Source organism: Equus przewalskii, chromosome 3 (assembly GCF_037783145.1).
Source record: "Equus przewalskii isolate Varuska chromosome 3, EquPr2, whole genome shotgun sequence".
NCBI classification, from domain to species: domain Eukaryota; kingdom Metazoa; phylum Chordata; class Mammalia; order Perissodactyla; family Equidae; genus Equus; species Equus przewalskii.
In genome coordinates, this window is record NC_091833.1 from 44,972,555 (window position 1) to 44,984,590 (window position 12,036).

Below are 12,036 nucleotides of genomic sequence, written 5' to 3' on the forward strand. Positions count from 1 at the left end.
TTTAAATTTCCCTCTATGTCGATTAGCCTCAGATGAGTGTCCACCCATCTCATGTGTCCACCCCAGATCCCTCACGTGAAGTCCAGACTCACATATCAAAGGACTTATTTCATTTTCTGTTTGAACAGCTCCAAGAGGTATATCCACAGTTGTTAAGAGAATGGGCTCTGAAGTCAAACAACTTAAACTCATATTCTAGTTCTACTATGTCTTAGCTATGTGACCTTGAGCAAGTCACTTAAACTTCTGCACCTGGGTTTTCTTATCTACATAATGAGGATAATAATTATATCTACTTCATAGAATTGTTACGGGGATTTAAGGAGTCAGTACCTATAAAGCTTTGGAATTGCACTTAGCTACTTAAAAATGTTGGTTACTGTTATTACTGATTTCCAAAATATTAGTTTTGATTCCACACTCCCTACTTTCCACCCAAATATTTCCTTCCTTAGTTTTCCCTATGCTAGTAAATGGTCCCAATCTCAATTCAATTGTAGTGAAGTGGGAGTAACTGAAAATAATGAGCTATTTAATCTATGGTCTAAAAGCTTACAATGATAACAGCAAAAGCCCCAAGTTTCATCTTGCAGTACGGATGGAGATTTCTTTTAGATAAGGCCAAACTTAGCAGGCTAAGGTGGCTTGATTGATTTTATTAAAGAACAATGAGATGCCATTGAAAGATTTTAATTACAGTGTTATCAAAAGATTAAAGTGATTTAAAAGATCACGTGACTGCTATCCATTCTTTTATGTACAAATATTTTCTATGTACTGAGGTTTCAGTGGTAAACCAAATAGAAAATCTTTGCCCGATTAAGCTTACATTTTAGCAGGGGAAGAGAGATGAACAAGTAGGTACATGGCAAGGTGGTTATATGTGCAACAAATAACAATGAAACAGCATAAGGGGAGAAAGAGTACATGGGGTGGAAGATCTTTTGAATAGCGTTAGTAGGGCAGAGTATGTAGATAATTTTAAGGATGGTTTCTACTCTGAGGAGGATGGGAAATTATCAAATGTCTTTCAGCAGAAGAGTGACTAGACTACCCTGAGTGCTGTGTTAAGAATATATTGAAGGCAGTCAGAGGAAAGAGGGCGGATAATTGGAACTCTATAGCTGTAATCTAGGGGAGAAATGACCATGGCTAGAAGCAAGGTAGTGAGTGGAGCTGGGCAAATACGGGAACAAAGGAAGCATTTTTCTGCTGGCATGCCTGAAAAGATAAAATATAAAGCCCTGAGTGAGAAGATATCATTGGCTTTGCTCTTTCTCTCACCTTCCCCATCTAATCTATCAGCAAATCCTACCAGTCTACCTTCAAAATAGATGTTGAACTCAGTATATATATATATTTTAACACAGAGTCTGAGAAAGATTTTACCAATCCATCAGTCGGCAGACAAGATGAGACCTATTTGCCTTCCCTGCCACACATCCCTGAATTCATTTTCTCGGTGAATCTCCCCCATAGCTTAATTCCACAGATGTGGACACTGCAACTCAAAGACGTTCAAAACTCTCTTAGGCTCATATGGCTAGTAAATGTGTCACCAGTATCCACAATTAATGTCTATTTCAACCTAAAGCCTTTGTGTTGCCACTAAGGATGAGAGAAAAAGTGGAAGGATTTTGGTTAAAGAATAAGAAAACAAGGGATCCACACTAGATTCTCACAGCCTTTGCAGTAAACCAGGAGCTTTGACAGCTAAAAATGAGAAGGGTGTCAAGGATGGAGAGTAAGACCAGGACTAGAGATTTGAAAAGTATGGAAAATGTTTGGAATAGCCATTGTGGCGATTAAAATAAAGAATAAATATCTAATGAAGTAACAGAACTGGAGAGTCAGTGAAGGCTCTATTGCCATTAGCTGCTATGGTACTGAAGTGAACTCAGGCAAGTGCCACAATCTTCGACAGCAATAACCCATTATCCATGTGCAGGGTCAGAGAGAGTGGGGATGGGCATGAACAGGAGGCAAAGAAAAAGATTGAGACCTTGAGGATGGCTTGGGCAAAAATTTATCCACAGAGTGAGCATTGGCTTCCATTATTTTCATGATTTACTAGAGGCCATGAAGCTTTGCCTGTTTTCTCAGATACTCAAAGAACCAGATTTTTGTTCTTTATTGGCGAGACTCTATGCATGCTATCTCCATTTCATCTTGTTTTGTCAATTACTTGTGTGCTTTCAGGGGAGGACTTGTCTTATCACCTCCCTCAGACAGACTTCACAATGTTTTCTTCTCATGCACTGAAAACTTTAAGAACTAGCTAAATATTTCTCTTTACCTCCAAACCTTCCAACCTCTTAACAGATTTCAGTATCAAGGTAGATGTCCCTTATAACAATCATTTGGGGCCATTTTAAAAAATACATTTTATTTTTTAAAGCAGTTTGAGGTTTATAGGAAAATTGAGCGGAAAGTACAAAGAGTTCCCATATATCACCCCCTCCTCCTGGCATGCTGCACCTCCCTCATCCCTCACTCTGCCCCTCGCTGCCATGCAGCACAAATTCCCTGTCATTAGCATTTTGCATTAGTGTAATAAATTTCTTTACGATTGATGAACCAATACTGATACAATGTTTTCAACTGAAGCCTATAGTTTAAATTAGGGTTCACTCTTTCTATGGATTTTGAGAAATGCATAATTTTGTTTATTCACCATTACAGTGTCATACAGAATAGTTTCACAGCCTTAATATCCCCCATACTCCATCTATTCATCCCTCCCTTTCTCACCCAATTTTGGGTCATTTTAAACTCCAATTCCTTTTGTCTCCTCTAATATTCTGCATGACCCACAGGTCAACTTCTGCATTTCGTCCCTAGAACATCTGCATTTCAGTCTCTGCTTACCTCTTTCCATCCTGCTAGCTCTTTCCTGTCTTCACTTTACTTCTCCTGTTTTTCAATTTCATTTGAGATTCTGATTAATCTTTCCACAATTTTATTCAGGTCTATCTCCGCAGTCTTGACCACACTTCCTTGAACGTTTTAGCTTTTCTTTCATCTCACTTAATTTCCTTGCCAAGTTCATCCACCATCTCTCAGCCTTGATACGGATGTTTTAATCTTCTCTGCTGTTACACTGGGCGTTTAATCTCAGCTGAAGAAAGTCGCACTATTGTGCAAATGAGTAGAAATGCAACTTCTACTTCAACTCCATGCTCAGCACCGCTGATGCATCTTTTCTGCTATTCTGATTTAGCAGTCACTGTCACTTTCCTCAATACCTATTTCAAAGTCTGCTATAGATTATTTACCCCAACAAAGTCAATTCTCGAGCTAAGCTTTTGTCCTGTTTTCTCTAGGAGCTTTATCCTTTACATATTAACTTTTTCTTATATTAAATTCTCCTTTATTTTTTTTCTCAGCTTTAATTATACTCAAGTTTCTCTTAATCTAAAAACAAACAAAATAACAGAAACTCCACCAAAATCACTGACCTTTCCAACTATTGCCTCTTTCTTTCTTTTCTTCCCTACTCAAACTTTCTGAAAGAGTAATATATATGCACACTACTTTCATCTTTTCACCTCCAAGTTTTTCCATAATCTTTTGCAATCTGGCTTTTTCTCCTGCCATGCTGCCAAAACAGTTCTCACTTAGGTTACCAACAAATTCCAAAGAGCCAACCTAGTGGACATTTGACAGTCCTTATCATAGGCCTTAACAAAAGTATCATAGTGGATATTTTGACATTGCTAGTCATAGCTTCTTTTCTGAATCTCTATTAGCCTAACTGATCTCTTCTCTGATGCTTCCATCATGCTTCTCTGACTTATTTTCAGTTATTTATTTACTCATAAACTCTTCCGTCAGTTCTTAAATGGTGGCCACCTTCAGAGTTTCATCCTAAGATCAGTCCAGTAATCTTCTTACTGTGTGTTTTCCTTTGAGCAATCTCATGCACTTTTATGCTATTAACTATGACTCACAGGCTGATGACTCCCAAATGCATGCCTCTTCTTGAGCCTTTTGGTGAATGTCAGAGTCCTTTATAACTATGAATATCCCGCAGACACATCCAACTCACCCTTTTCTAAATTGACCTCATCCCTTTCCTCTCTAAATCCATTTTAGCAATCTCTTTCTCAGTTAGTTATACACCACCCTCTTATTTACGCATACTGTGAATTATCCTTGCCTTTTCCCTTCCCTTCACTTGAGTCAATACATTCTGTTGATCCCACCTCCTTTACATCTCTAATTCATATTGTTCACATTATTAGTACCTTAGGATAGATTCTCATTACTTCTTGCTTGGAGTGCTACAAAGGCCTCCTAAACCTTGGCCTGCTCGCCATGCTATTTCCCACATTTCCCACCTTTCTGCCTTTGCTTATGCTCTTTTTGCTGTCAGTAGACATCCCTTGCTTTCTGTCAATCCCACTTTACCTAGATATTTACTACTTGTTATTCTGTCATCGGCACACATATATACTTCTTTAGGAAGTTTACCTTATTCTATCCTCACAGCTCTCTTAGTGTCCCACGCATGCCTCTAATGTTGCACGTACTGCATTGCGTTGCAATTATCTAGTTAAATGTCTGTGTTTCCCATTAAGCTAAGAGCTCCTCAAGAGAAAGAACCACGTTTTATTTATCTTTGTGTCTCTGGTGCCTAACATAGTGCATATAACTTAGAGACCATCAATGAAACATATTTGTTATGGATGACCTTACATTATTTATACTTGCATCCTCTGCAGTGCCTTGACCATGGTATTAATATTTGTTAATTGGTATATGTTTTAAAATATTTATAAAACCTCCAGGTATAGGTTTTCTGTAGTAAATGCATTAACGAATTAAAATGCTTAAATTGGAAATATATTTACTTATTAAAACTAAAGAATTGCCAAACCTAATGTCAACCATTAAAAATGAGGATGTTCATGTAGCCCAATGCAGGTGATTTCTTCTGTTTAGTCTTGAGGACACTTTGTTTCACAGGAAATGATGTTATTGGCAGTATAACCACTAAATTGTATCTTATCATTAACTTCGATATTATATGTCCACCTTTGAAAAGATTCTTTATCCTTGTGAGACTACATGGGTGGGAGAAGGGACAAAAAGCCCAGCATTGATTTAGAATTTTAGAAATTGGAGACAGGCTTCTCAATAGGCTATGTTTTAACCTTGAAACATTACTACAAATTAGTTGCATGCTATGTATAATTATTTTATCCCAATTTTACAGATCTATAATTTAGTCTACTTGTTCTTCCTTCTGTTCCATTTCCTGGTTCTGGCTTTATTCCATTGTTATATGTGTTTTCCTTGGAGATGAAAATCCTGCCATATAATTTAGCACTTGATATCAGTTAGGGTGAAGAAATAGCAAACTTTTTTCTTCATATAACCCCCAAAGGAATGTTTAAACTATTACCTCTTTACATTTATCATTGACATATTACATTTGTTTAGACAATTGTAAAGGGTGTGATTTCTAGACAGGACTGGTCATTTACCTGTTGTCTCTCAACCCTACACCTACCATTTTTACTCTGCTATGTCCTGTGAGCATTTCAGGGAAAAGACTCTGCAAACTACATTTCCCAGGCTCATCTGCTCTCTGGTTTCCTCTCAATTTCTACCGGAGGAAAGCTGTTGAGGATGTCAGAAGGCAAAATAAACAGAAGAACCTTTGGTTATAAATGGTTATTTCAGTGGCTGAAGCAGCTGGCAGGAGGTGAGTCCTGACTCCAGCAGCTGGGCAGAGGCAGCATCTTTTTGGCAATTCCGGCCCTAGGTGAGGGGCCCCTCTTTGGAAGATACACAATCAACTAGAGCATTAGTAGCTCCTGTTATCTGCACTTTACACCTGCTCTTTTGTCCTTTTATTCTTTCTAATGCCTTTGTGATCAATCCCCTGTATTAAATCTCTTCTCTTTGAAATTCCACGAGTAGTTTCTGTTTTCCTGACTGGACGCTGACTTATGTGTGTTATGTTGTAAATGTTGACAATTTAAAAATAAAATTGCCAAGTCATTCTTTAAAACGCGTCCATTAGCATCTAAATACCATAGCGATTTGAACCTTCATTTTTCTCTAACAGGTGGAACATTTTGTTTAATCTTTGAATTGTATTTATATTCCAATCCACTCTCGCAAAATTTTTAACCAAATATAGAATAAATATATGCTTAAAAGTCTTTTCTTTTTCACCAAATTATATTTTTTGCATCAAAATATGTGTGCAAATTAAAATTAAAATCTCTATTGAGTAGCCTGTGATCATAAAGTTTTAGGTGTAAAACATTTCTTCTAGCTTGAGTCATCATTATCTTATTATACAATGCATATATTGATTCATTAGCCAGAAAAGTGCAACTTTATTAAAAATACAGCTCTTTATGATGTGGATGGAGCTTTTACTTTTCAATTAATTCAAATATTCCATGAGTCAATATTAATTATAGTTTGAATAAGGTAGGAGTTAGTATCAAGATTAGATTTGTATGTTTTTTCATTTTATAGAAACCTTGTTCATGTGAATGAATCCATGGAAATGGAAGGAGTTTTTTGTTTGTTTGCCTTTTAGCAATGTCACTCAATTATCTGAAATCCATTCATACTCTACTTGGAAAACCACATTGATCTATCATCAAAAATACTGTTTTTATCGGTGGTTACCAGGGAAAAGGGGGGGTCGGGGGAGGGCACAGAGGGGGAGGTGGTGTACCCACAACATGACTAACAAAAATGTACAACTGAAATCTCACAAGGTTGTAATCTATCATAACAGTAATAAAAAAATCTTAAAAAAATACTGTTTTTAATGATCTAGCACTTGAAGACTTAAGTTCTTTTTCTTTCTTTTACTTTTGCTTTTAATTTTTTTAGATTAAACCATCTGACATAAATCTATTGTAGTGACACCAGTGTTTCCACTGTCCCTTAGTTGGGGGCTTCAGGGACTATTTACACCCAGAGCCACATGTCATAGAAAGGTTTTGCATGCATGAAGGAGATGCCCTTTATTTTATGAAGTAGGAGAAGAGTGATTGCACACCGGATGAGGGAAAGAAGAAACACCAAGGTCTTGTTTTCAGGCAGATCATTTTTAGGAAAGATTACTTATAGGAATTGAGAAAATGGAAATTTATTTCCTATCAAGCTACATGTATGAGTTTGCCCCTTGGAAAATCTTCTAATCTCCCTAGAATATGAATACTCCGCTTTGAAAGCTGCTGATGTTAAAGAGTGTAACCCAAAGAGGGAGCTAAATAATACAACATCCAGCTGCCTAAGTCATACCTCTCTGTTTTCTTAATTTTTTGCACTTCTATCCTAAATTTGATATACTTGTTATTTCCTATATAAAGTTCTCTGTAATTTTCTCACTTCTGCTCTTCCCCTTCAAACCAGGAAAAAATAATCTATCAGTCACATTAACTCACTCTTAACAATTTCTCCTGTATACTGAGCAGAACATGTGCTCATTTATCTGTTTCACATTGAAACATCTTTTGGCCAGATCTGTGTTCTCATAAATTTTAAGAGTAGATTAATTGCAGAAAGTTGTAAAAGCAGTGAGGCAGATAAGGAATGGGACAGACTTTGCTACATTGTTAGTTTTTAAATAGACTCCTTACATACATTTAGGCAATCATTTGCTCGCTGTGGCTATATTTTTCTCTCTAAAAATTGTGTATGTCCTGAATCCCTGATGTCTAGTTTTCGTGGGAAGGTCCTTTAACATGAAATCAACCCAACTGTGAAGCCTCAGTGCCCACCCTGGAAATCACTGTAGAACAATCACGTGACCTCAGAAACTTCCCATGTTTTCTCTTTGACTCTTTTTTGTTTTTGTTTTTGGTTTTTTTTTGGAGGAAGATTAGCCCTCAGCTAACTACTGCCAGTCCTCCTCTTTTTGCTGAGGAAGCCTGGCCCTGAGCTAACATCCGTGCCCATCTTCCTCTAGTTTATACGTGGGACGCCTACCACAGCATGGCTGCCAAGCAGTGCCATGTCCGCACCGGGGATCCGAACCAGCGAACCCTGGGCCGCCGAGAAGCGGAACGTGCGAACTTAACCGCTGCGCCACCGGGCCGGCCCCTCTTTGACTCTTTTTTAATGTGATGGTCTGCCCATAATTTTCATGACAAAGGCTTTTGGAAACATTCTTTTAGTTTTGGTTCCCCCTTAGGAATGCAGACAGTTAATCCTGTTAATTTTAAAAGTCTTATTGTCAGGCATAGATGTATTCAGTGGGACTATTTACTGTTATTTAAAATGTCTTCAGATTCATGAAAAATGTCTAGACCAGTAAAAAAACACGTAACAATAATAAACTCACTTTCTTGGAGCTCTGTCGTAACGTTATTATGCCATTTCAATAGTGTTATTTTGCTTTACAGGGGTAAATAAGCCTGATAAAAGTTTTGATGTGATGAATCTTGTTGGAAAACCTAAATTACTTTATGATATTTTACTGCAGTATTATTTGCATAATTGAATTGACATTTTAAATTGCTGAAAATTAGAACTTACATCTCTATGGATACTAGTCAGAATCCAGTTACGGAGAATGTTATGTACCCTCAGCATCTGGGGAGTCATTCTGGAATGCTGACTGCTCTTTCCTTCTAACAGGTTACCTTCCTTTGCCTTTCATGACCTCATATTCCCTCAGTTTTCTTCCTGGCTCCATGCCTGCTCCATCAAACTCTTGTGTAGGTTTATTCTCCTCCACCTCCCTAACAAACATTTCTCAAAGCCTAGTCAGAATGGCTAAACATCTTCCTGAATAAAATAAAAATCTAGTTGCGATAAATAACTCTACAAGTTTTCTGGCTAAAAATTACACATTTGTCAGTTAGCTTCTTTAAACCTGAATTTTAGCTTTGTAAAAGGACCCTGCTGAACTTTATCATACAATAATAACATACTCTTACACGCAAATGAAAACGATTAAATCGATTGTTTATGAAGAACAACATACTATTGCTTGTATGTGGTTGTTATATAATAAATCCTAAAAATGTTTAGAAATATTAGAGCTGGAGGCGATCTTTGCATTAACATACCTGTACTCCTCATTTCACAGGTGAGTAAGGAAGTCTGAAAAATTTAACTAACTGGAGCAAGCACACAAACCAAACTGAAGATAACACCAACATTAGACTAATTCGAATGCTTTTTACTGTTAACTTGCATTTAGCAAGTGAAGTTTGTTAGCATAAGAACTCAAGTATTTTATCCGCTATTTCTATGAATAAATCTGTTTAATGCCTTTTTCTTTTTTTCACCCTTATTTTAACATAATTGTTTATCTGGGTTCAGATAAGGCAGGACCCTTCAGAAATACAAAGGCAGAACTTTGGGTTTGTGGGTTTATAGTAAAGGAATACAAGATAAATTGTCATGATTTTAATAAGAGGGGTGAAGATTGGCTATTCACACTTTTATATTAAAACTACTGACATTAATGTTTTTCAAATAAAATTCCACATGCAATTGGTTTATTAAATAAGTCAAACTCAGTAAGGTTTTATAGGATATAAAAACTGCTTTATTATTTTCCTACCATTGCCTTCAAAAACCTTTATTTTTTTGTCTTCTCCTTCTCTTGGAAACAACTTAGTTAGATCCTTTAGCTTTCTGAATACTTTTAAGCATTTCAGAAATAATTTCAGTTCTGGTAATGATGAATAGTTTTTATTGGATTAAGCCAAAAAAGAACAATAATTATAAAGTCTGCATCAATTTTTTTTTAATTGAAAGGACTGGAGATCAACCCAAGACAGGCAGAAAGTGTAGGTTATTCAACCCTTGACAAATGGTAACTGCATTGGGTGAGAACCACTTTGAATATGGCTTATTCATTGAGGGCCACATCAGTTTGGGTGACAAGGGGGAGCTAGAGCTCAAGCAGAAAGTGAGAGTCTTATTTATTAGCGTAATGTGTCAGGGGATGGAGTTTGAGGCAGCCAGAGGGCCAGGAATCAAAAAGGGAATCATAGAAAGGAGCAAGCCACAGAGGAAATGAGCCCCCAAATCTGTGTGTAAGCTTCCGTCAAATCTTTGGCTGACTCTTAAACTGCACATGCATAAGGATGACTCTAAAAAAATCAGAAGAAAGCAACATCGAGAAGGCCAAAAGACCTGAACAGAGGTCACAATTGCTGCCAATGACAGGGAAGATAGAGATTGAATGTTGAGTCCCTCTGAATCAGAAGGGCTTGATGAAAACCATAGGCTTTGCACAGAGACTCCAGAAAGCAATGTTTAGGAATACAGGGATTGCCAACCCCAAGGGATTTGCCCTAAGAACTAAAGTAAAATCAAAAAGACCTGCCTTAATACATAAAACCAAACGACCACAAGGTCGGGGAAACAGCAACTTAACAGCCTGTTGAAAAAAATCGATCCTCTTCAGTGTATACAATCTCAGAGACATAATCTCAAGTCTCAACACATATCAACCACAATGTTCAGTTCCAGTCAAATGTGAAGAACCAGAAACATGAAGGACTAGGAAAATGTGATCCATGGTGAATAGAAAAAGTAGTCAATATAAATTTATTCTGAGATGGCAGAGATGTTGAAATTGTAGCAAAGACTTTAGAGCAGCTATTATAAATATGATCAAAGACATAAGAAAAATGGTCATAATTACCAAAGAGACAGGGAATCTCAGCAGAGAAATGGAAATGATTTTTTAAAAATTGAAATTCTAGAACTTAAAAATTAGCTAACTAGAATAAAAAAGTTACTGAAGGGACTTAGAATATTGGAGATGGCAAAGAAAGAATCAATAAACCTGAAAGCAGATCAAGATAAATTGTCCAATCTAAAAGTCAGAGAGTAAAAATATTCTAGTAGAGTAAACAAGACTTCAGTGACTTACAGACAACATTAAGAGGTCTAACTCAAAACTTCTCTGAGGCTCAAAGAAAGGAGAGAAAGGGAAGAGGGTAGAAAAAATATTTGTATAAATAATTGTCAAAATTTGTTATAATTTGTGAAACATATCCCAGAAGCCCAGTGAACCCCTAGCAGGGTAAATGCAAAGAAAACCACATCTAGGCACATCATAGTTAAACATCAAAATTGAAAAGAGAATTCTTAAAAAGACCACCTCCAAACTAAAAAAAAGGAACAAAGGTACAAATGATGGCTAACTTCTCATCAGAAACAGTATTTGGCAAAAGACAATAGAATGACATCTTTAAAGTAATGAACATTAAAAAAACTCGATGTGTGTTGGTGGATGTTAACTAGACGTATTGTGGTGATCATTGTGCAACATATAAATGCATCAAATCATTACCCTGTACACCTGAAACTAATATAATGTTATATGTCAATTGTATCTCAATAAAAAAACAATTACTATTGCATGACAAATTGTTGAATAAATTTGATTTTTGAAATAAATGATTGCTCTTGCTCTAAAATCACCAGCCTTGATTTTAGGAATAATACAATTTTATCCACAATTTTCCCCTTAGACAGTAAAAAACATGTATAAAGAAAAATATATTTTGATCATAAGTGACCATGTTCTGAAACTCTCAGTGCTTCCAAATGTAAATCAAACCCAGCAATGTCCCTATTTGAAAACACTAAGACAAAAAGTTCTAGTTTAGATACAAAAAGTATCTAAAAAAACCAAAAACTTGTCAACTCAGAGTTTGATATACACTAATAATATTATTCAATGAGGGCAAACAAAGACATTTGACGGTAAACTAGAGTTGAGAGTATATGCCACTTACAGGACTGTACGTCAAGATGTTCTGATAGCACTTCTTCAGGTTGAAGCAAATGATACCAGGTGGGAGCTCAGATACTTAGAAAAGAATCAAAAGCCCCAGAAATAGTTGATAAGTAATTAAATACCAGAAACTACTTTTCTCCCCTCTCTATACCTTTGAAAGACAACTGATTATTTAAATAAAAAATGATGACAGTTTACTGTGGAGCTCATAAAATATAAATATATGACCACAATAGCACAAAGGATAGGGTGGGGGTAGATGGAATTCTATTGCTGTTAATTTACCACTT

General features: G+C 36.4%; 1 protein-coding gene across 1 annotated transcript in view; it reads right to left on the minus strand.

The window, feature by feature from the left end:
• Positions 1 to 12,036, minus strand: part of GRID2 (glutamate ionotropic receptor delta type subunit 2) — a 1,375,518-nt gene that overhangs the window by 310,179 nt on the left and 1,053,303 nt on the right. The window lies entirely within an intron of this gene.